Raw genomic sequence first — 25,679 nt, 5'->3', positions numbered from 1 at the left:
TAAACCATAGCTCACTCCCGGGGTTCGATTGTTTGTTCACTCCTCTTTTCTCTGACGCTATTTCGACTTTAAGAGTACTAAAAAGACAATTAAGAAATTTCTTTGCAGCACAAAAAGTTTATTTGTCTCTGTCTCTACTGCGAGTATGAAGAGGGAATTACAGGAAGGGAAAGCAGTAAGCGAGGAGAACTAATGGTTGCTCCGGGCATCGGGTTTCGGCCTCAGTCGGCTTCCGGAAGCTCATCTCAAAATGCTGAACTGTATTTTGCAAGTCGCCGGTGCTGTAGTAGTTGGAGTGTGTTCACGGGCCTGAGCCTCGAGGCCAGGCTCTTGGGTGTCTTTAATGTTCGGGGCCGCCGGGCGCCAACCGATCGGAGCTCCAGCAGCCGGGAACAGCTGGTGAGTCTGGTGGCCCTGGGGAGGGGGAAGTCAGGGAAGGGTATGATGGCCTGAGGCCGCTCCGCTGGACCTGGAATGGAAGCGGGAGGGAGCTGTGATGGATGGTCTGAAGACATCTAGGCCTTGCTCTCACTCATTCCTGAGATGCAGTGCATCTGCAATTGAATACAAGTCAGTGGAGCTTGGCTTCCTTTCCACTTTTAACTGGGAAGGTTTATTTAATCTTTTTAAATTTACATATGTATATTTTTAAGGTGGAAATAGGTCAGATTCACAGCATTATTATTATTTTTATTATTTTTTTTTTTAAGACGAAGTCTCCCTCTGTCTGGAGTGCAGTGGCATGATCTCTGCTCACTGCAACCTCTGCCTCCTTGGTACAAGCGATTCTCTTGCCTCAGCCTCCCGAGTTGCTGGGATTACAAGCTCACAGCACCACGCCTGGCTAATTTTTGTTGAGATGGGATTTCATTAGTATCACATTTACATATCTGATTTGGAAACACAAAGTTTTAAGTAAATGATGTTGTTGAAAGCATCTGTTAATATATTCAGCAAAAGGCACTTTTCTTTCTGAAATACAACAGGCTTTTCTAATGATGGTTTAAAAAAAATGATACATTCTTTCTACATCATCTGATATACATCCTTTGCCCCATTTTTTGTTTCATCCTTTGTGTCACCATCTATGGAAGGTGGGGAAGTGAGGACAGTACTAATATATTTAAACTCAAGATGGTTTAGATTTATGATGTGATATACCAACTTAAATTTATGCATCAAAAAAGATTTATTTAAGGAGATAAATTTAAACTATAGTAAACTCTTGTGCTTGTCTGTTGAAGTCTCACTTTTTATATAATTATGATACATTCCTAAGTGAAACAGATTATTTGATTTTTATCCTAAAAATGTGTGTACATAACAATAAAGTTATTGTAGCAAAAAAATATATTTTATACTTGGAGTAAATCTTCAAAATCTTTCGTGTATTTTATACTTTGAATACATCTTAATTTAACAGCTGCATATATCTAGTGGCTGCCATATTGGATGGCCCAGCTAAAGGCTCTGACCACATAGACAATCACTGAGCTTAAGGGTAGTTTTATTTCTTTTACTTTCTCATTTCATTTGGTAAGATCACAATAGCCTGTAGTTATATAATATACAAAAGTAGGACATTTTATCAGCAGCAGATAGGTGGTGCCCTGGTTGCAGGCTTTGATAGATTCTCAATGAAAATCTGTTTGTCTAGTATTTATAAATATTTTTCAGTAAATTTTGTAAAGATTGCCTTATACGGAACATAAAGAGTAAATATCTGGGTGGTCAGAATTTAGTATTTGGCATTCACCTACAGGTGTGTTGGTCAACCCCAAGGTAATGTCTGAACATTTAAACTCTTAATGATTTTTATGTGCTAAGTGCATAGATTTACTGCTACAGTGGAAACATTTTTAAATTAAAATATATCTTTCATTCTGAATGTATTGATTTACACATCTCTGTGTCAATATTAAGTCAAGGGAAATTTCCGATAAGTTATAAAGATCTGGCAGGGCAAGTTAAATTTATTAGATTTGTTATAGGGTTTTTTTTTCTTGTCGTGTTTGGACATCTCTGCTTTTTTTTTCTTGATTAGAATTTTATTTTAAAAATACGACTAAAAATTTAATAGCACATTCCCATTGCCTCTTACTTTTTTGTGTGATTGCTCCCTTTAATGACTTGCCATTGCAAACCTTCACTTTCCGTACAGATGCCTGGCATTCTTTGCCACTGTTTTTTTAAAACAATGTATTTTTAAGTATTCTTACACTATTGTAAGATATATCATTGTTTGGATTTTATTTATGTTGAAAAACTAAGCTGTATTTCTTTGTATCCTTTGTGTGTGTGTGTTTAGGTGTGTTACACCTTTTAAAAAATCATACTGCAAAGTAAGATTACCGTAACTCACTGGAAATATTTAACAAGGGTTGAAAAGATTTAGGAATAATCCACCACAGTATCAAAGTGTACATCTAAATGAAGGATTTACATTTGATGTTATAAGTGAAAACGTTGCATATTTTCACTACCTCAAAATATCAGTTTTCAAGTCTTTGGGATGTGGGAGAGTATTGGTCATTCTATGTCCACACACTAAAAAGGTAAATACTGGTAGTCTTGATTCATCAAGTGATGCTACTCCAAGTTTATTGATGTACTCATTGGATTATGTTTTTACATAGGTATTTTAGACTAGCACCAATATGTCTGTCCTGATATGCCATTAATTCAAAGTTGACTTTAAAAGACAAAAGAGGTAGTAAGTATGCTTAATATCAAAATAAGTGGATTGTGTGAAAAGAGGGAAGTGAGAGTGCTATTCAATTAGTAAAACATAGTTTGTAAATGGGTAAAAACTTTGATATAAGAAGAGAAGGCAGAAAGTGGTACCAGAAACTTTAATCAGGTCTTAGTGAACTCATCAAGAGGTAGGCCAAGCGCAGAGGCTCATGACTGTAATCTCAGCTCTTTAGGACACCGAAGTGGGAGAATCACTTTAATCCAGGAGTTCAAGACCTGCCTGGACAACATAGTGAGACCTCTGTCTTCAAAAAGTTTAAAAAAAATTAGCTGGGCATGGTGGCATGTGCCTGTATTCCCAACTACTTAGGGAGGCTGAGGTGGGAGGATCCCTTGGGTCCAGGAGCTCTTTGAGGCTGTAGTCAGCTATGATCATGCCACTGCCCTTAAATCTGGACAATAGAGCGAGACCCTGTCTTAAAAAAAAAGTGACAGAAAGATTTCTATTCAAAACACAACAAAACTACTTTTTGTGTCTTGGTGATATTAACTTGCAGTTTAAACTGGTAAATCTCCTCCTGCCCTTAAGTCAAATCTGCCTAGTGCTTTGTGATTGCGCCCGCCCACTGCCCCCCCCAGATGAAGTAGAGTTTGCAGTAAAAATTAAAACCAGGCCGGGATAGTAGCTCCCACCTGTAATCCCAGCACTTTGGGAGGCCAAGGTGGGCAGATAACCTGAGGTCTGGAGTTCCAGACCAGCCTGGCCAACATGAAGAAACCCCATCTCTACTAAAAATATAAAATTAGCTAGGCATGGTTGCACATGCCTATAATTCCAGCTACTCAGGAGGCTGAGGCAGGAGAATCCCTTGAACCCAGGAGGCAGAGGTTATGGTGAGCCAAGATCATGCCATTGCACTCTGGCCTAGGAGACAAGAGCAAAACTCCATCTCTAAATTAATAAATAAATAAAGCAAAGCCAGATTTTATATAATACTTTAGACTTTGCTATTGATAACCAATACTTTTATGGGTTTCTTGACTTTGACCTGTTAGTACTTAAGGAATTCCATTCACCATATAATAAAAGTGAATTTTGTCTGTAGACAAAATAGCTGCCTGATTTCAATGAATGTGTAGACATAACATTTTATAATAGCTAAAGCTAATACTAATTAAATACTAAGTAAAGTTTTTACACAAGCATGCTCATTTAAACTCACACTACCATATAACATGGATACTCTCAGTTTTACAGATTGGGAAATCAAGACATAGCTTAAATAATTTCCTCAAGGTCACAAAGCTATAGCAAGTGGCAGAGGCCAGAATTGAAACTGGGTTTCCATAGAGTCAAAGATCATGTTCTTAAGTGTTAGAGTATACTGCCACCTCTCCCAGTAAAAGTGTCTGGTTTTATAATCAGTTGAGTTGTATTATTATCCTTACTTTTAAAGAAAAGATAACGTTTTTGAAATTTGATTGGGGAATTTTCTGCCTTAAAGTAGGATAAGGAATTTTGTTAAAGCCTTTTATTATCTTTCCAGTGGTCCTGTACTTATAGACAGATGCAGGTTTCTACTAAATCTTTGTTTAGCTATTCAATCTATGCCGGTATGAAATAGCACTCTTATGTGAAAATATTTGTGCACTATCCAATTAGCAAATATATTATAAATTGTATTTTTTCAGGCATGATATTAGCCATTAATCTGCTTTGCACATTCCTGTTTTAGAGTTTTTAAGAACTAGGCAGCAAAAGCAAAACAATGCTAAAAAGCCAAAATATGACCACCAGTGCTTGCGATATATTCAGTCATCTGCTTAATCCTTATCCCCTTCGCATTGTTAATACCCATCTAATTCCACTTTAACAACGGTAATTGGCTGATGGAGTAGAAGATATAGATTTGTTTTCTTGATGACTCCTTGACTTTTTTTTCCTCTGGGAATACTAATAGAATTCCAAATCCGTACTGGTGCGATCATGTCATGAGTAGGTCAACAGTCATGTCAAGGTCCTATTGGAAACCTCATAGCCAACATCTTAATTTAGACTTAGCTATCTTTTTCACTTGTATGTGCAATTGTAAGCAATTTTTTCAAGTCTCAGCTCTCCATTATAACAGAATTCATTTAGTTCAAAGGGTGATAGTTCTGCATGTGAATTATGTGGCTGAGGCTGGCTACAATGGAGTAAATAGAAGGTATAAAAATGTGGGGACCCATTTCCATAGTAATATACATGTGTTTCCTTTTTGAAGTTACATAGGTTCAACAAAAATAGGAAAACTCTTATGCATTTTCTTTTTGATATCACTATTACTTTTATGATGTTATAAACTTTGTGGTAATGAAACATGAATGGTTTCATAGTGTTAAGTTCTAGGAAAGTATACTTTCACTTTAAATAGGGTCTTAATCCCTGTGCTATTACCAGATAGCGTGTCATCACTGATTCAATTTAATTCATTACATGTGACCAGAAAAATATGTATTTATAATAGGAAAAATATATTCTTGAATTATAAAACTACTTTCATTTTTGGGGATGGGAGGTATATAATCAGGCAAAAGCATTCCAGATATTGAAGTATGGATATATAAGTGTTTGTGTACATGTGTGTGTATATATTCATCTATGTATTAATATATGCCTTTTGTTTATTTTCTTTTTCTCTGTTCATAACCTTGATTAGTATATTTCTACCAACTTGTACTATTTTTTGTATATAAAAGGACCCACTGCACTCACTGTGTTTTGGATAGTAATAGATAATAACTTGAAGCTATTAGGTTTGGATTTTTAAAAATTTAGAATTTTGGAAAAAAAAAACCAAAACACAAAAATTAAGTAGGAACAATGGGCTAAAAAATAGAAGCTATTAGCTTTTAGCTCTTACAGAAATGAACTTTTATAGGAACCTAAAGTGAAAGCAATCTGATTTTCCTTACATTTTATAATTTCTGCTAATATTCTTCTATTAAATTAAATCTAGAGCAGGTCTTCACACTGATATTTGTTTGTTTATTTGTTATCCCCGAAGTGCAGAGACTGTATACATCCAGAAGCGAGGCTTTATTATCATACTAATAGGTTTCTGGTACTGCCATATATTTGTTTGGAAGGCCAAAGCAATCAAATTGGAAGCACATAAAGAATCAGTAACAGTTTTCTCATGTCATAATGCATTGATTTTTTTACATCAGTTGTATTTTAAATCTGAGCCACTTGGAATTTTGACCAATAAATTCAAACTTTTATATTAAGTAAGCTTACCTGGTTTTGTCTTTTATCAATGCCATTTGAAACAAAATTGACCTAAACCTAGATTTCCTAAACCTTGGTTTCCTTTTTATGGTAATGGTTGAATGTGCTAATCTTTAGAAAATTTTTAACATCATTCTTATGACTGTTTCATGTTCTTATGTGATAACTAACAGTTTTCACCTTTTTCTAGGGCCAAGGAAAAACAGAATAAAATAATACTTTGTACTGGAAAAAATGGTAGATCCTGGGTCAGCTTTGAGTTCTAATCCCAGCTTTGCAGATATCTAGCATTGTGACTTTAGGCAAGACATTTGAGCATTTTGTCTTTATTCCTCATTGATATGACTGAAGCAACCTTAGGCTTTTTATTTTATTTTATTTTATTTTTTTGAGGCGGAGTTTTGCTCTTGTTACCCAGGCTGGAGTGCAATGGCGCAATCTCGGCTCACCACAACCTCCGCCTCCTGGGTTCAGGCAATTCTCCTGTCTCAGCTTCCTGAGTAGCTGGGATTACAGGCACGCACCACCAGGCCCAACTAAGTTTTTTGTATTTTTAGTAGAGACGGGGTTTCACCATGTTGACCAGGATGGTCTCGATCTCTTGAGCTCGTAATCCACCCGCCTCTGCCTCCCAAAGTGCTGGGATTACAGGCGTGAGCCACCGCGCCCGGCCTATTTTATTTTATTTTTAACCTATAATGACATTAAGTGGAAAGGTCGCCATAGGCCTCAATCATGTGTCAGTCCAAGAAAAAACATGTAAGTACCACATTTCCAACCCTGTGTATGGATTAATCAGAAATTAAAGATGAAGGCCGGGCGCTGTGGCTCAAGCCTGTAATCCCAGCACTTTGGGAGGCCGAGGCGGGTGTATCACGAGGTCAAGAGATCGAGACCATCCTGGTCAACATAGTGAAACCCCGTCTCTACTAAAAATACAGAAAGTTAGCTGGGCATGGTGGCGCATGCCTGTAATCCCAGCTACTCAGGAGGCTGAGGCAGGAGAATTGCCTGAACCCAGGAGGCGGAGGTTGTGGTGAGCCGAGATCGTGCCATTGCACTCCAGCCTGGGTAACAAGAGCGAAACTCCGTCTCAAAAAAAAAAAAAAAGAAATTAAAGATGAAAAATAATCTTTCATATTTCAGGTACCAAGCATATGAGATTGAATTTTTTGTTTCCCTTATCTCTGAATTTGATCTTAACTTTTGCCTTTTTTTTTTTTTCTAAACCAGAGTTTCGCTCTTGTTACCCAGGCTGGAGTGCAATGGCGCGATCTTGGCTCACTGCAACCTCTGCCTCCTGGGTTCAAGCAATTCTCCTGTCTCAGCCTCCCGAGTAGCTGGAAATACAGGTGTGCGCCACCATGCCCAGCTAATTTTTTCTATTTTTAGTAGAGACGGGGTTTCACCATGTTGACCAGGATGGTCTCAATCTGTTGACCTCGTGATCCACCTGCCTCGGCCTCCCAAAGTGCTGGGATTACAGGCTTGAGCCACTGCGCCCGGCCTAGCAAGAGCTTTCATACTCTGAATAGATGCATCAGATAGATGTAAATTAATTCTGCTTCTCATAACTTCTGGATTCAGCAAATTGTTTAACTTCTGTAAACTCAGCTTCCAGATCTTTAAAACTGAGATTATGATACCTACTTATGGTTTGAATATGAGAATTGAACAGGTTAATGAATGCAAAGAACTTAACATAGAATATGACCTTTATTAGTGTTTTTAAAAACAGAATGTAAAAACTGTCAAAGTACATCGTGTTATGTGAAGAATGTAAAATCTTATGTGAAGAACGTAAAATATGATTGTTTAGATTGCTATCCTTGAGTAATACACTTTATGAAATAGATAACAATACTATTATAAGCATTGGAAATATGTTTATACAAACATACATTTTACTTTTTTAATTTATTTTTTACATTTTAATTCCTATTAATTATCTTGCTGGTTTAGCTCTTACCAGCCTTAAAGGAGAAATAAAGCTGTAAATGACTGTCTCTATTTTCCCATGTCTTTCAGTAATGTATCCTGCATATGCAAAATGGGTGCAGTCACACAGAGACCTGCCCATCAGGCTCAATCAGTGGTGCAATGTGGTGGTAGGTGTACACTCCCTCTTATATTCTTTAATGATTATTCACCTTCCTTTTTAAAGCATATTTTGTTTTTATTTTCAACGGATTAGGAGTATGGAAGTATTTTTGAAGTATTTAAGATCAATCATGATTTTTGATTACCATATAAAATGGTAATAAAAATTGGAAAGTGGCTGGGTATGGTGGATTACACTTATAATCCCAGCACTTTGGGAGGTCAAGTAGACAGATCATTTGAGCCCAGGATTTTGAGACCAGCCTGGGCAACATGGCAAAAACAACATCTCTACTAAAAATTTAAAAATTAGACAGGTGTGGTGGCATGCACCTGTAGTCCAGCTACATGGGAGGCTAAGGTAGGAGGATCATTTGACCCTGGAAGGCACAGGGTTTCAGTGAGCCATGATTGCACCACCACACTCCAGCCTGGGTGACAGAGCAAGACGCTGTCTCCAAAAAAAACTGGAAAGCTCTCTGTAATGACCAAATTGTTTTCTTGCCTCTTCCAGCGTTGGGAGTTCAAGCACCCTCAGCCTTTCCTACGTACTCGTGAATTTCTTTGGCAGGAGGGGCACAGTGCTTTTGCTACCATTGAAGAAGCAGCAGAAGAGGTATAAAGTTATTTTCCGTATTAACTATGTTCCATTTCTTTGTTCGGGATCTGCTATTTTGTTATTTAAAAATGTATGTAACACCTGTTAAAAGCCAAATCAAATTAATTCAAAGCAGTTACGTGGATTTAGGTAACTGCTTATTGGAATGTTATTAATAAGGAATATATGCTCTTTTAAATTTTCAGGTGAAAATACTTCTGGGCTTTAATTTGTAGAAAATTATTTTTCAAGAAATTTTCATTTTGATCCTATATATCTTTTGTAACATTTATTTTTTTATATTCTAAACATATACATTTTTTAAAGTTATTTGACTTCTTTTTACATTGCTTCGTTGAATATCTTTCTTAATAAATTCACACTGGCTGCTTTAACCTTTTCATAAAAAGAGGTTTTTATTGTTTGAATTGCTTTTCCCACACAATTAGTCTTAAGTAGTGCAGTTTTATAGATTTTAGTGAATAAATATACCCCAAATTTGAACACATTTACATTTAAAATGCAGATACTTGACTTATATGCTCAAGTATATGAAGAACTCCTGGCAATACCTGTTGTAAAAGGAAGAAAGAAAGACGGAAAAAGGAAGAAAGACGGAAAAGGAAAAATTTGCAGGAGGAGACTATACAACTACAGTAGAAGCATTTATATCTGCTAGTGGAAGAGCTATCCAGGTATCAGACTGCCACACAGGATTCATAGGGCACTATGAGCACAGTCCATGGACAGATCCAGTAATTTATTCTGTCATCAAAGAAGTAGACTCTTAAAATATAAGTATTTCATGTACTTTCGTATAATAATTTAAAGCAAATCTATCCCATTCCTCTGTCTCCTTGGTCCATTAACTCACGGTACGTATCCTGAATTACTAAAATATGAATTACTTTTTAACCGTTGTAAGTAAAATTACTGCTATAAAAGGGGCAGTCCAGAGCAAGACACTTGTAAATAGTATTTTTTGACTAATCTGAATCTCTTGTTATAGTAATTATGCTTATATTTAAAAACCTCATTTAATGTAAGAAAGGGGAGAAAAAGAAGTCTAGTGCCATTTTAAAGCATGTGATCTTATAGTAATCATGTTCAAGGGCATAATGCGTTACTAAAATTCAAGCTTATATTTCTCTCTATATATTAGGGAGGAGCATCACATCATTTAGGGCAGAATTTTTCCAAAATGTTTGAAATCATGTTTGAAGATCCAAAGACGCCAGGAGAGAAGCAATTTGCATATCAAAACTCCTGGGGCCTGACGACTTGAACTATTGGTGTTATGACCATGATTCATGGGGACAATATGGGTTTAGTATTGCCACCCCGTGTAGCATGTGTTCAGGTAAGGAAAATATTTCTGTCTATCATTCATTTTATAAAATACAAGCCATTATTTTACTAAAGGAAATTTGAAAGGATGATTTTCTGAATATCATTCAGGCAGATATCTCTGATAATAGAAACATAGAATGTAGCCTAGACCCTAGTGTTGTGTAACTGTGTGTATCATTTACATTATTTATTGTTTCTTACTCTTTTAATTTTTAAGCTACTTATATAAACATTTTTAGAAGTCATTTTTTAAAAACTATAATAGGTTAAATGAGCTGGGCATGAAGGCTCACACCTGTAATCCCAGCACTGTGGGAGGCCAAGGCAGGGCAGATTGCTTGAGCCCAGGAGTTTGATACTAGCCTGGGCAACATGGCAAAACCCAGTCTACAAACAATTAGCCAGGTGTGGTGGCATGCACTGATAGTCTTAGCTACTAGGGAGGCTGAAAAAAATGTAAATATATATATGTACATTAAATATAGTAGGTCAGATGAAAATACATTTAGCATGGGTAAGTGATTTGCAGGTAATTAGTAGACATTACGTATAGATTAGAAGTCACACAAGCTGATTTGTGTTAATAATATAGTCACTAGTAGGTTTTGACTTCTGAGAGCTCATTGCTTCTGTATGCTGTTTCTTTGTTTAATTTTGGGACATTGTGCTGGATTCTAGGTGGTGGTTATTCCTTGTGGCATTACCAATGCACTTTCTGAAGAAGACAAAGAAGTGCTGATGGCAAAATGCAATGATTATCGAAGGCGGTTACTCAGTGTTAACATCCGAGTCAGAGCTGATTTACGGGATAACTATTCTCCAGGTTGAAAATTCAATCACTGGGAGCTCAAGGTAAATTTCTCTGTTGTATGTGTTACCCCTCAACACCTGCAAATTGAGTTTAGATTTTCCTCTGCATATGTTTTTATAAAACTTAAGGCTTTTCATTGCTTTCCTCTATTTTGATAGTTGTGAGTTTTTTTTCTTCTTCACTGAAACTGTTGAGCACTGACACAGTTCATAGCTTTGTAATAGTGATACCTAAATTTAAAGTAGTTTTTGTGGAACCTATTTTTATTATGTTAGATTAAAAATGATCTTGAAGCCCTCGTTTATGATTAACAAACATCATGTGGCTGGTATACTAAAATGTTTATGCCAGGAATTCATATAAAAATGTTATTTATATAGTATGACCACCAGAATAATGGTACGTGGACATCTCTTAGCTTTCTGTTATAGCTAATAGTGAAACATCCGAGATTAATTTTATACTTGATTTTTCACACCACATCGTTTTGTACCAGTTTGTTGATTTTTATTTTGTGTATATAAAGCAGTCTAAATTCTGCTTTATTGTTTGCTATGTAACTTTCATTTATTGCACATTGTCATTAATACATTATCCGTGCCCTTAATTCTGTTTTATAAACTTCTGGGATTTAACATTTTTACTTATGCTGAAAGAGGAAATCTTACTAGATCTAGAAATTAAGGATTGAGACTCTATAAACTCATATTATAGACGATGGGATGAGAGAATATATTGAGATTGTAACTGCAAGCTTTCAAATTACGGAAGCTCAGCAATATTGGAATTTTTAAGGATTTATATGTCTAGGATTCCCAGAGTTGCTAATATTTATCATCTTATTTGTTTCAAATGGCCCCTGATGTAAATCTCTTGCGCTGAGGAATAGTGATCACATTGATAATAATACCTCCCTTTTATGTAATATAACTGTTTCTTTACATGTTCTCCTAAACATACATTTTTTTCCCATGTCATTTCCTTTTTCATTGCACTCTCTTTTGCTTACTTATAAATTGCTATTGTGTGATACCAGCAGCAGTTTCTCTAAACTAATTTCTACTTAACTTAGGGTACAAAACATTAAAGGAGAAATGTATTGCTGGCTGCTAGCATGATTAAAAGGAAAGAAACTGTCCACACTCCTTCCTGAATTCCTCTTTTATTCATTTCCCATCCTTAGACTGACGCGGCTTTGTCTTTGCCACTCTTCTTTTAGTGCCCTGGTAAGCCTAGACTACGTTGGGGAGGTATTCTTAGTATGACTTGGGTCTGCTACAGCTTCCTTGTCTGTATTCCTCAGGAAGGAAAATAAAGCACCTGCGTTCTAAACTTGCCTCAAGTTAAAGAACATTGAGAAAGAGAGTTCACTATCTAGTGGAAGATAATAGTTATACTTTTTAATGCTACTTTAGTTCCATTTAGTCAAAGAGTCTGAGAAAATATTTTAGGAGATCTGGATTTATATTTAGTTTACAGTGACTGACTAAAGTATGTGAGCAATGTATACATGTATTTTGAAACTTACTCAGATTAATAAATGAGGTATAATATGGTTTGGTTGTAAGGCCAGAACCCAGCAACCCTATAATTCTGCTTTAGTACCCCTTCCTATATTATGAAAATATAAAGGGGAAAATAATCTGAATTAACTTTTCTTTTTACTATGTGGAAGGATTAAATTTTGTGTTGCTGTTGAAACAAAACACAAATCTTTTACAGTTAAATTTGTAGCTAATTTTAGAACAAAACTATCAACAAAATATTTGCCTATTCCATGATTTGGCTTCAGATTACCTTTCCAGCTTTCACTTTTCATTATCCCCTTTCATATGCCCTTTTCTCTCTTCTTCACAAACAGCCTGTTTTTTCCACCTCCGTGTATTTGCTTGTGGTATTCTACCTGGGTTGTAAAAGCTTTTATCATGTAACAGTCACAGACTTAAAATAAAGCAGGTTCTGTACAAATAATTAATTTTTCCTGGTTGAATTGTTTGAAAATAAGATACTAACCCGATGCTCCATCACCCTGCAAACATATTCTCCTGCATAATACAAGTTAAGTGTAGTAATGTTTGTATACTGCTATAGTCTAATTCTAGACCCCATGCAGCTTTCAAAGCTGTCTGACTAGTGTTCCTTTATAGCAGAAGAATCTAGTTCAGAATTATGTGTTGTATGTAGTTATTATGTATCTTTAGTCTCTTTTAGTCTGTAATCATTTCTCAGATTTTCTTTGATTATCATGATCTTGACACAGCACGTTTCTTATTAGCCTTTCTATTAATGAATTTCTATTTTTTGGATCCATGGTTTCCATTATTATGCACTGGGTTATAGAATCTGTTACTAACATTATTTGTTTTGATGCTTAAAGTGTCTCCGTCTTGACCAAGAGGATCCCTTAAAGCTGGGTTTTGTGTCCTCTTGGCATTCTCCATCATTCTTTAGGTACTTCCCTCCTTCTTGGCACAAGATGTTGTAGGCTTATGTTGTACTTTCTCTCCCCTGGCCCAGTTATTAGCTATGTCTCTAAGAAGTTCTGGTTCTGTTTAGTGGAGAATGGTATTTAGTGCTGGGTATGCTCCTTGCTTTTGAGCTATCCCCTCTCCCAGGCCTTCTCAGTAGATGGAGCTACTGAATATGTATATGTGTAGACACATACAGACACATGTACACTTTTACCACCATATTTCTCTATCTATTTATGTATGTTGAAAACCAAGAGTTTATAGCTATACTTTGAATTCCAATTAAAAAAAACCACATGATGGACCAAGTGCGGTGGCTCATACCTGTAATCGTAGCACCTTGGGAAGCTGAGACAAGTGGATCACCTGAGGTCAGGAGTTGGCCACCAGCCTATCCAACATGGCAAAACCCTTTATCTACTAAAAATACAAAAATTAGCTGTGCATGGTAGTGGGCACCTGTAGTTGCAGTTAGGAAGGTGAGGCAGAAGAATCACTTGAACCCGGGGGTGGGCAGAGGTTGCAGTGAGCCGAGATTGCACCATTGCACTTCTGCCTGGGCGACAAGAGTGAAACTCTCTCAAGGAGAAAACAAAAAACAACAAACACCACAGGATGCATTCTAGTTTTTTCCCCATTTTGTGCTTGTAATTCCCTTTTCTGACAATGAAAAACCTAGCTCTAATTATTCTTAGTACATGAATTTATTTGATGTCACCAGTCTCTCATTGCCATTGTCACCCACTCCCCTGTGTGAATGAGCTCCTTATCCATCATGGGTTCTGTCACTCTATGCAAGACTGTTCTCATGCTGGATGTCCTCTCGCCTGACTCAAGCTCAGACACCCTGCTGCAGACTACCAATGGCTCTCTCCTTTTTCAGTGTGGGATCCGGTCTTACTGCGTTTCGCTGTCATGTCCTTTTAGTGTTCTTCAATCAGAAGTAGATCGTCAGACTTTCATTGTCATTTATGACTTAGGCATTTTTGTAACTACAGGTCGGTTATTTTATAGAATGTTCTTTAATTCTGATGAATATTTACTTATTAATTTTTACCTTCTCCAGTAGCTTTTCTTCTCTCTTCCAGCTGAGGAATAGTCTCTCACTGCTGACTTTCTGTATTAATTTTTATTGTTTGTATTTGTGCCTTATTTATCGTACAAAGCATGAAGCTTCTTTGAGAACAAGATGTATTTCTTACTCATCTTTAAGATCTCATTGCACTTAGGACTGTATCTTTTTTTTTTTTTTTTTTTTTTGAGGCGGAGTTTCCCTCATTACTCAGGCTGGAGTGCAATGGCGCGATCTCGGCTCACCGCAACCTCCACCTCCTGGGTTCAGGCAATTCTCCTGCCTCAGCCTCCTGAGTAGCTGGGATTACAGGCACACACCACCGTGCCCAGCTAATTTTTTGTATTTTTAGTAGAGATGGGGTTTCACCATGTTGACCAGGATGGTCTCGATCTCTTGACCTCGTGATCTACCCGCCTCGGCCTCCCAAAGTGCTGGGAACACTGTATCTTACAAATGCATGTAATACATCCAGTATTCTACATTGAATGAATAAACGAAAATAATAAAATAATGTAATATTTAGCATACAACATTTTGTTCCATATTTTTTTTATCTCATTTTATAAAATAAATCTTCTCTTGGGGTAAATAAGGACTTCTAGATTAATACCTTAAATTTTTCCTATGGTATTTTTGGGTATACCACCCAACATCTAAATTGTATGTAGGAGCACCTAACTTATGAAAATCCCAAGTTAATTTTAAAGGATTATTTTTTCAAAAAAATTATTTAAAACCAACTGTTTATCAGATATGGTCCTGGGCCCTAAAAATGAGATGTTTCCCTAAACCTTAAGGATTTTAATCCTGTTATGGGATATTCATTCACAAGGATTGAACATTCACAAATCTTAAACTTGCAGTCAGTCCTTAAGTTGCTTTGAAAGATCAAAACAGCATAGGGAAGTGGTTCTTAAACTGTAGTCCTAGGACCAGCAGTGTCTGCCTCACTTGGAAACTTGTTAGAAATTAAAACTCTTGGCCAGGTATGATGGCTCACACCTGTGATCCCAGCACTTCGGGAGGTGGAGGCAGGCAGATCAGTTGAGTCCATGAGTTCAGCACCAGCCTGGTCAACATGGCAAAATCCAATGCCTACTAAAAATACAAAAATTAGCCAGGTGTGGTGGTGGGTGCCTGTAATCCCAGCTACTCGGGAGGCTGAGGCATGAGAATCAATTGATCCTTGGAGGCAGACGTTGCAGTGAGCCGAGATCATGCCACTGCACTGCAGTCTGGTCAACAGGGGAGACTGTCTTCAAAAATAAACAAACAAACAAATTCTCAGGTCACATCCCCAACCTACTATAATAAAAAACTCTGGAGGTGGGACCCTGAAATCTGCTTTCACAATCCTTCCAGGTGATCATAATGCATGCTAAATATAGAATATCCAGAATGAGGGCTTCGCAACCAGAGAACACCACTGTATCAGAAATGGGTCAAAAATGTGTCATGGTACTGATCCCCTCAGTGGCTTGTGGTAGATTTAGCCTCAAAAAGCCTTTCTGTAACCCCATTACTTTGCAGATACATTTTCTGGATGCTAGTTTGTGAGAAAAGTTGGGAATGCTGGCCTAGAAACGACTCTCTTTCTCCATGAAGAACTTCCTTTCCTTAGAATCACTAAGGCAGTAGTAGATTTTTTTCTTTAGGTTTATGCCTTCTTACTGGAATAGGTTTCTATAGTATCTCTGCAGTATTACCTTGTTTTCCTATGCCTTTATTTTCTTATTATTGTTATTTTTTGTATAATTTACTGTAGATAAAGCCATGAATTATATCTGTATATTCAGCTGGAGGCATTCATATATCATTTTAACTGCCTTTTTTGTCTTATAGGGAGTTCCCATTAGATTTGAAGTTGGGCCATGTGATATGAAGAGCTGTCAGTTTGTAGCTGTCAGACGAGATACCGGAGAAAAGCTGACAGTTGCTGAAAATGAGGCAGAGACTAAACTTCAAGCTATTTTGGAAGACATCCATGTCACCCTTTTCACAAGGTAGTTGCTCCAAATTGCTTATGTCTCTCTCCAAATCTTCTACCACCTTTATATCAAGGAATATTTGGGGTTGTCCCAATTGGAAGTGATTATTCCCTCCCTCTGAGCCCTCATGCTGCTTAATTCACCACTCTCTGGGTTTTTTACTTGTATTATGGTTATTTTTCTAAGTGCCATCTGCTTCCTACTAGCTTTGCGACAATGAAGTTTCTGTCCCCTGGATTAATTTGCATTAATTTTAGATCTAGGTTTATTTATTTATTTTTATTTTTTTAATTTTAGAAAAAATGAAAAAATTCCAAATAAATAAATAGATAGCTGCATATAGATCTAGGTTTTTATGAGATATAAATATGAGGGCTTAAGGCTGGGTACACATTGGCAGTACCTGGGAAGCTTTAGTAAATACCAGTGCCTTCCTAGACATATAATTTAATTTGTCTGGAGAGGGCCTGGCACCTATACTGTTAAAAGCTCCTTCAGGGGATTATAATATAGCCAAGGCTGAGAACCTCCCTATTGTGGTTGGGAATGAGGGATAGAGGAAGGCCTTAGGGCCACCCTCACCGATGGAGAGAGTCTTTTAGAATCACAGATCTCAGGGCAGAGGCACCAGATTAGTGGCTTAGCTTTGGCACCTTATTTTCTTTCCTGCCAACCTGGAGCAGAAAGCAGAGAGGAAGGCCCACTACCACTGAGGATAGGGGCGCAGTTTGGGAGAGGGTGGTGTCTGCATCTTATGGAAGGGCACTTACGTACTGATGTAAGATATATATAATATATATGTATCTTTTATACATATTTCCTCTGAATTTGGAAATGTTTAAGACCAGGGAGGTTTAAAAAATAACACTCCCATAGGTGATGTGTTAATGCCAGAAAAAGAATGTTGGTCATTAGAGATATAACAGCAGTAACAAAAGTTATGATGACCTGTTGTGTGTGTAACAAATTTCCCATGCATTTAAGGCTCACAGTAGTGCAATGATAAGATAACTGTAATATACGAATGGTCACTGTGAGTGACAGACTTGAGATTCAAACTGAGTCCTTCTGACTGCCAGGTTATTATGTTTTCATTAATTGTGTGTTTTATAAAACTTGGTCATATTTGTGAGAACAATTATGTATTCTTTTCTAATTTGTTTGGTAGGGCTTCTGAAGACCTTAAGACTCATATGATTGTGGCTAATACAATGGAAGACTTTCAGAAGATACTAGATTCTGGAAAGGTCAGAGACTTTCAAAAAGTTTTTAGTATAAAAATATTTCAGTAAATTGTATTTTAAGGCTCATTGCATTTATACATGATATTAATCCTTTTTTAAGTCAATCACATAAAAAGATAGTACATTACTCAACATTTTATATATATATAAATATATAGTCTCATATAGTCTTTGTTTTATATTTAAATGTATGTTTTATATATAAGTATATAATGTGTGTGTGTGTGTGTGTGTGTGTAGAGAGAGAGAGAGAGCGTCAGTGAGTGTGTGTATTTGTTTTTTACTGATTTCCCCAAAGCATTAAAACATTATACCATTTTGGAGTAATACTTTGAACTGATTATGTGAATTTTTTCCCATGTCTGATATGCTACTTTCTAAAGAACACTGATTCTGTATGCCTCCTAATTTCTTCCTTATTGAAAATCTCTGTTATTTCAGTTTCATGTAAGTTCCTAAAGTAACCATTGCTTAGCTTTAGAGCTCTCATATGCGGCTGCCTAAAACAAGGTGAAAAGTCAGTTTCTTTCCATTCCCTGACCATACATACTCAGCTCTCAACTGACTGAACTTTCTGAATAATGAGAAGAAAAGCATTGCTCATTCTAAGCCTGTTTTTCAGAATGGGGCTACCTGGCTCCTTAGAACTCCATAGGCTTTCCTAATTGGTTTTATTTATTGGGGATATGTAGCTGTTTCAAGCTGAAACTTTAAATTTTCATAAAGAAGAATTTCAGATATGTAACTTTTTAAATGGTATACATGTTTGGATATACAGCCAATCTTGTGTCTTTAGGTTACAAGTGAGAAAACCATGGGCTATTGTCTAAATGAATACCCCAAACTATACAGAATTTACATCACTCTTCTGACTAGGTGTAATGCAGTTTCCTGTGTATCTTTTTTGTTTTTTAAATTCATGCTGAGAATGAGCATGAATTTATTAAAGCTTTAATTTTTATGATCATAATGTATTAATATGTCTCATTTCTTGAGCTGGGAAAATTAATCTCTCTGGCTTTCATTTTACTATTCTGTAAAATGAGTACAAAATATCAAAATCCTCTTCAGAGCCATAATTCTTCAGTATTGAACCTTCTGTCCTTATTGGATTATTGCTTTTATAATTTTTCACCTTTCTGGGTTCTGTAATTTTTCACTTGATTCAAACTTCCTTTTTTGTGGGGGAATGTGGGGGACGGGGGACAGAGTCTTCCTTTGCTGCCCAGGCCGGAGTGCAGCAGCTCGATCTTGGCTCACTGCAACCTCTGCCTCCCGGGCTTAAGTGATTCTCCTGCCTCAGCCTCCCGAGCAGCTGGGATTGCAGGTGCCTGCCACCACACCGGGCTAATTCTTGTATTTTTAGTAGAGATGAAATTTTGCCATATTAGTCAGGCTGGTCTTGAACTCTGACCTCAGGTGATCTACCTGCCTTGGCTCCTCAAAGTGCTGGGATTACAGGCATGAGCCACTGTGTCGGGCCTCAAACTTCCTACTTTTAATAGAAGGCTAGAGAAGGGGTAGTTATCTGTAGCACTGTGTTTTTTCTTTCACTTTATTCTTTTTTGTTCCATTAACTACTGAATTTAAAATTTTCCTTTATTGTAGAAATATGGTAGTCATGTTTGCAGCAGTCTATTAAAGACATTGCATAGGAGTTAAATCAACAGAGTAACAGTTAATCCATTGCTTTCAAAGAAATAAATGCTGACAGATATTGCTGGAATCATCTCTTTTATTCTAATTTTGGATAAGTTACCATAGCAATTTCAATAACTATTCTGAAGTAGAACCTGTGGTATTTTGGTTGTATATACAAAGAACACGGGACTGACCGGAAGACAAATATCTGTTTCTTGTATTTAGTGGACCGTTCCATCCCTTGTCTCACCTTGTTTGTCAGCTTAGATGTATTGACCATCAAGCAGCCTTTGAGGTTGTTGTAAATAAAATGGTATTTACGAGGAGGGGAGAAGGAGGAAGAGATCTTTGGAACTTAAATGTAGGTGAAAGTTTGATCTTTCTACTTTTCTTATTGGTATAAATGAAAAATTATATCTGGTTTTACTAGGACTTGATTTTAGTACATTTTTCCAAGGAGGAGAATCTTAATTCAATGAAAAATAAATGCTATGTGTATATATTTAGAATATTTATCACTGCTGCCATGCATTATTCGTCTCGCGTATTTATGATTTTTGAGTGTTGCCATTTCTTGTTACTGTCATTTTCTACAAGGAATTTAAGACATTACATATTACAAAGATTGTGTCGTTTTTAAATGAGTTCATTCATTTTTTGAGATGGGGTCTCATTATGTTGCCTAGGCTGGACTCCCAACTCCTGGGCTGAAGCAATTCTTTTGTGTTAGCCTCCAGAGTAGCTAGGACTACAGGCGTGCACCATCAACTACGTTTTTTGTTGTTTTTTTAAAGCCAGGCACTGTGTGGTCCCTACTTAAAGCCACAGCTACATGGGGAAGCTGAGATGATAAGATTGCTTGAGCCCAGGAGTTTGAGTCCAACCTGGGCAACATAGTAAGACCCTCCCCTTGCCTCCTCTCCCCTCCCATTCCCTCGTTTACTCTCCCCTCCCTCCCCTCCCCCCTCCCCTTGCCTCCCCTCCCCTCGCCTTCCCTCCCCACCCCTCGCCTCCCCTTCCCTCCCTCCCCTCGCCTTCCATCCTCTTGCCTTCCTACAGAGTTTTGCTCTGTCACTCAGGCTGGAGTACCGTAGCATAACCTTAGCTCACTGTATCCTCAATTTCCCTGGGTTTGGGCAATCCCCCGCCCTCAGTCTCTTGAGTAGCTGGGACTACAGGCACATGCCACCACTCCCAGCATATTTTTAAATATTTTCTGGAAATGGGGTCTCACCATGTTGCCCAGGCTGGTCTCAAACTACTGGTCCAAGCTGTTCTCTTGCCTCAGCCTCCCAGAATGTTTTCATAATAAAGTAGTATTTTCTCCTTCTCTAAGAAAAAAATTACTGGCTGGGTGCAGTGGCGCCTGCCTGTAATCCCAGCTACTCAAGCCACTCAAGTGCAGGAGCCACTGCACCCAGCCAGTAATTTTTTTCTTAGAGAAGGAGAAAATACTACTTTATTATTAAAATTGTTAGTTATGAAAATATAAACTTTGTAAGTTAACAGAAGTTTCAAAGAAACCAGATTTAACTGTGTTACCCAAAGATATGTTTTGTAATTAGCTGCTAATACTTTATCATTGCATAACTAAAGACAGAGATTAAAGTTTTTCTCTCATTCTGTGTCTCCCCCCCGCCCTGCAGGTAGTGTCTCGCTCTGTCTCCCAGTCTGGAGTGCAGTGGTGCAGTCTTGGCTCACTGCTACCGCCACTTCCCTGGGTCAGTCGTTTCTCCAACCTCAGCCTCCCAAGTAGCTGAGACCACAGGTGCATGCCACCATGCCCAACTAATTATTTTGTATTTTTAGTAGAAACAGGGTTTCACTATATTGGCGAGGCTGGTCTCAAACTCATGACTGCAGGTGTAAGTCACCATGCCTGGCCTCATTGTCTTTTGTAATGAATTTTAAACAATACTTATTTGAATGTACTTTTCCCCATGCTTTTTGTTTGTATTTATGCAAATGATTTCCAACTTTGAATACAGGGAAGTAACTATGTTATTTCAGCTTTTCTATTTCTAAGTTTGTTTTCACTTCAGTTTTTATTGCACAGGTACTTTGTATATTAAAATGTCTCTAAACGTTTATTATTTCTATCTCTGCTACCTTCTGTCTGCCTACCCACTCCCACCTCCAGGACTTACCTAAAAATGTATCACCTCTTTATTGTCTTAACCCAGATTATCAAAAAGACAGTTCATCCACTTTGGGAATTCTCTCCACATATTAGAAATACATTTTACTGGGAGAGCATAAGAGACTTAGATAACTAATGCCGCATCACCCTGCATTAATGTTCGCCTAATGAATTCCTTGTTTTTCTGTCATTTCCTAGTCTCTATCTGTTTATCAGAGATGCCTTTTGAAACATGTTACACCAAATCCCAAGTGCAAGGAAGGGTTTGCAGAAGGAACCCGAGTGTGGACTGTGTGGCTGGGAGTGGTTGATGAGAAGCTGCTGAGGAAGCTGGAATCGTGTCGCTGTTACCGCTGATGTTTCTTGAGTCTCCACTTGGATAGATCTCCAGATATTCAGCTGCTTTTACACTGTATTTCTAATATGTGGAGATTATTCCCAACTTTGCTGTACCTTTCATTAACTCTCCAGGAATATTTTGTAGGGCTACTGCATAAAGGTTACTGCAGACAAACCTTATTTTGAGGTAGACATGCTTTAAAAATTAGCATTCACAACTAAGAAATGTTAATACTTGTTGGCCAGGTGCAGTTGCTCATGCCTGTAATCCTAGCACTTTGGGAGGCCATCAGTTTGAGACCAGCCTGGCCAACATGGCAAAACCCTGTCTCTACTAAGTAAATTACAAAAAAGTAGCTGGGTGTGGTGACTCACGTCTGTAATTCCAGCTATGCCGAGAGGCTGAGGCATGAGAATTGCTTCAACCCAAGAGGTGGAGGTTGCAATGAGCCAAGATTGTGCCACTGTACTCCATGCTGGATGACAGAGTGAGACTGTGTCAAAAAAAAAAAAAAAAAAAAATTTTTTTTTAAACTTGTCTAACATCCACATTTTGTTAAAAGAAAACCCAGAGCTAGAGATTTTCAAACAGGTGGTGAATTTCTAAATTAAAGTCCTAAGTATCTTGATTCAGCCTTTGTTTTATGTAGTCTAAGAAAGAAAAATTGAAAGGATTTTTTTCTTATACAAAATAATTTTTTGACTTTAATAATGATCCACTTGCCTAAATTACAAGTTAGGAACACTGTGGCATAAAGTGCAGTTTGCCTGAATGTTAATTGTTATTGGTAACAGCACCTGATAATACCAGGAAGATAACCATTTAGAGAGGCAGAGCAGGTGCAGTCTGGCTTTGAAATGAGGGAGACAGAACCAGAGTTCAACTTCTTTTCAGCCACTGCGTTATAGCCAGTTTATGGGGGAGATTTGAGGGTTCTGCAAAGATGTCTTTGTTGTGTCTTTGATGTGCTGTGAGTGTGGGTTTTGGATCGAGGAAAAACATTCTTTCCTATCTTTTATAAGTGAGCAGAGTTTCTAGCAGGTTTGCAAAGGTATCATGGCCTGAAAAGGGCTGGGAGACCTATCCTTTTTGCTTGCAAGTTTAATATAGAACTCAGATACTCTTTTTTTTAAATCTATATCTTATTGCATTTTAGGTTTTGGGGTACATGTGAAAAACATGCAAATTGTTGCATAGGTACATACGTGACAATGTGGTTTGCCGTCTTCCTCCCCATCACCTATATCTGGCATTTCTTCCCATGTTATCCCTCCCCAACTCTCCACCCCCCACTGTCCCTCCCCTAGTTCCCCTACATAGACCCCAGTGTGTGATGCTCCCCTCCCTGTGTCCATGTCTTCTCATTGTTCAACACCCGCCTATGAGTGAGAACATGCGGTGTTTGATTTTCTGTTCTTGTGTCAGCTTGCTGAGAATGATGATTTCCAGGTTCATCCATGTCCCTACAAAGGACACGAACTCATCATTTTTTATGGCTGCATAATATTCCATGGTGTATATGTGCCACATTTTCCCTGTCCAGTCTATCATCGATGGGCATCAGGGTTGGTTCCAGGTCTTTGCTATTGTAAACAGTGCCGCAATGTGTGCATGTGTCCATATAATAGAACGATTTATAATCTTTTGGATATATACCCAGAATGGGATTACTGGGTCAAATGGAATTTCTATTTCTAGGTCCTTGAGGAATCACCACACTGTCTTCCACAATGGTTGAACTAATTTACACTCCCACCAGCAGTGTAAAAGTGTTCCTTTTTCTCCACATCCTCTCCAGCATCTGTTGTCTCCAGATTTTTTAATGATTGCCATTCTAACTGGCGTCAGATACTCTTTCTACAGAATAGAATTGAAGGAGTTATAAAGACTGAATACTTTTCCTTTTCTTACTAGATTGTTCAGATTCCATTCTGTGGGGAAATTGACTGTGAAGACTGGATCAAAAAGACCACTGCCAGGTAAACATAATTAACTGATAAAACTTGTGAAGTATTGCAATGGAAAAGAAAAGCAATGTGCAGCATAAATGAATGAAATTCTTATTTGTTTATTAATTTCAGGGATCAAGATCTTGAACCTGGTGCTCCATCCATGGGAGCTAAAAGCCTTTGCATCCCCTTCAAACCACTCTGTGAACTGCATCCTGGAGCCAAATGCGTCTGTGGCAAGAACCCTGCCAAGTACTATACCTTATTTGGTCGCAGCTACTGAGAAATAGAAGAAACCCCCCCCTTTAACTCCTCTCACTTTTTAAAACTTACATATTAGTATCTTCTCAGATACAGACCTTTTATGATTTTCTAGAAAATAGTTCTAAAAGGAAGTCACATGACACAATTATTATGCCTAAGTTAACAGTGGATAAAGGCTTTTGTGTAAATAATCCCAGTAATAAATATGAACTCATATGGTTTTATGTATTTATTTGTTTCTGAAATACTTGCATTATGTACTACGAGGAAATTTCTACAAAGAGATGAAGACAGTTGAAAGCCAGGAATCTGTTGATCTCAGCACTCCCCATGTCTCAGACCCTGGATTGCCAGTTACACCCTGCGTTGATAGGTCTTCAAGCACTTTCTTTCCATAGCTCCTAATACTGAATCTGAGTCTCTCTGTTTAAAAAACAAAGCAAACCCACAAGTGGAAAAAGTAATAATAATAAAGATTTCCCTTGAACTGGCCCAGGGAACAAGAGATGCAAAGGAACAAAAGTACACGCTGTATGAGAACTCAGGAACTCTTCTGAACGTTGGTAGGAAATTGTCAATTGAAAGCAGACTAAATAGAGCGTGCCTTCAAGACTCATATCTTGACTATGTGTATTCCTGTACCTGTTAATGAAATTTATTTCAATTGACGGAAATATGTAGAGTCACATTTTTGTACTCAGAATCATAACTTTGTATCAATTTATGGCAGTTCAAAATGCTTTATCCTCTTAGTATTTACATAAACTGCCTAAGTTCAGTTATAAAATGGAGAAAAGTCCTAACAGCTATCTTACAGTTACCCAGCCTCACAGAGTAAGGCAATTAAAACAATGCCCAGCACATAATAAATAGCTGTTGGTGGTTATGACCATTATGCAGGGTCAACTGGAAGTTGCTTGTAATATATAACTCTGGTTATAGTAATGACTTTAGCTGCTTATTGTTTTTCTGCAAACTAACATAAATGCTTTTAGGGGAGAAGACTTTTTTTTTTAACAAGTATATGGTAAAAGCCCCAAAAGTACGTTAGAGATTATTCACATTCTTCCCTGTAGCAACTGGCCATTTTGGAGGAGGTGGCTGTATCTGGGTGCAAAGACAAATCCTCAGTCTTAAGTTTCGAAGCTTCAGATGAGTAGCACCAACCACAGAAAAGCTTGAAGTTTGCTGCTTTAAAGGAAGTCCCTCTTTAAAGAACCTCTACAATAAGTAATTTTGTTAAGCAGGTCATCCTTTACCCAAAATGCATCTCTGGCAAATTGGCTTTTTTTCATAAATTGAGGTTCAGCTAAAATATCAAAGTAATTTCTTGAGTGTCTGTGCTTTTAGAGTGCATGAACCTGAATGAAATGAACACGATTTTATTTGCAGGTGACAGCTGTAAACTAGATGTATGACGGTTTGTGATTATGCACCTCGTGTTCATTGCAGCAAAAAGAAAGCAGGTCAAGGCATATTTACTTCTGGCTTCATTCACTGGGGCAGTGTACTACATTACATCTTATCAATGTCTAGTTCATCTATGACACTGTGTTTAATACAGTTTTTCATTATGCCAATAAATTACATGAATCCTTTATGAGAATTAGTAACAGCAAGCCATTCTTTGGCTTGCCAGTGAAGAGGATTTAAACCTTGATAATAGCAGCATCAGAACATGAAGCAAGCAAGGAGGAAGGCATTTTGACTGGAGGGTGGACAGATCACCCTGTTTACATTTGT

The 25,679-nt window shown here is 37.5% G+C and overlaps 1 pseudogene across 1 annotated transcript; it reads left to right on the top strand.

Annotated features, from left to right (window-relative positions):
* The first annotated feature begins 13 nt into the window (after positions 1 to 13).
* LOC100393335 (bifunctional glutamate/proline--tRNA ligase-like) lies at positions 14 to 24,164 on the top strand (annotated as a pseudogene). The gene is made up of 9 exons (XR_013521256.1): positions 14 to 399; positions 8,580 to 8,681; positions 9,190 to 9,358; positions 9,826 to 10,023; positions 10,692 to 10,865; positions 16,213 to 16,373; positions 17,527 to 17,605; positions 23,638 to 23,702; positions 23,805 to 24,164. The product of XR_013521256.1 is annotated as a bifunctional glutamate/proline--tRNA ligase-like (transcript).
* Positions 24,165 to 25,679: the final 1,515 nt, after the last annotated feature.

This window comes from Callithrix jacchus, chromosome 8 (genome assembly GCF_049354715.1).
Source record: "Callithrix jacchus isolate 240 chromosome 8, calJac240_pri, whole genome shotgun sequence".
Classification (NCBI taxonomy): Eukaryota; Metazoa; Chordata; class Mammalia; order Primates; family Cebidae; genus Callithrix; species Callithrix jacchus.
The sequence above is the reverse complement of the archived record's forward strand: the minus strand, read 5'-3'. Positions and strand labels throughout refer to the sequence as shown.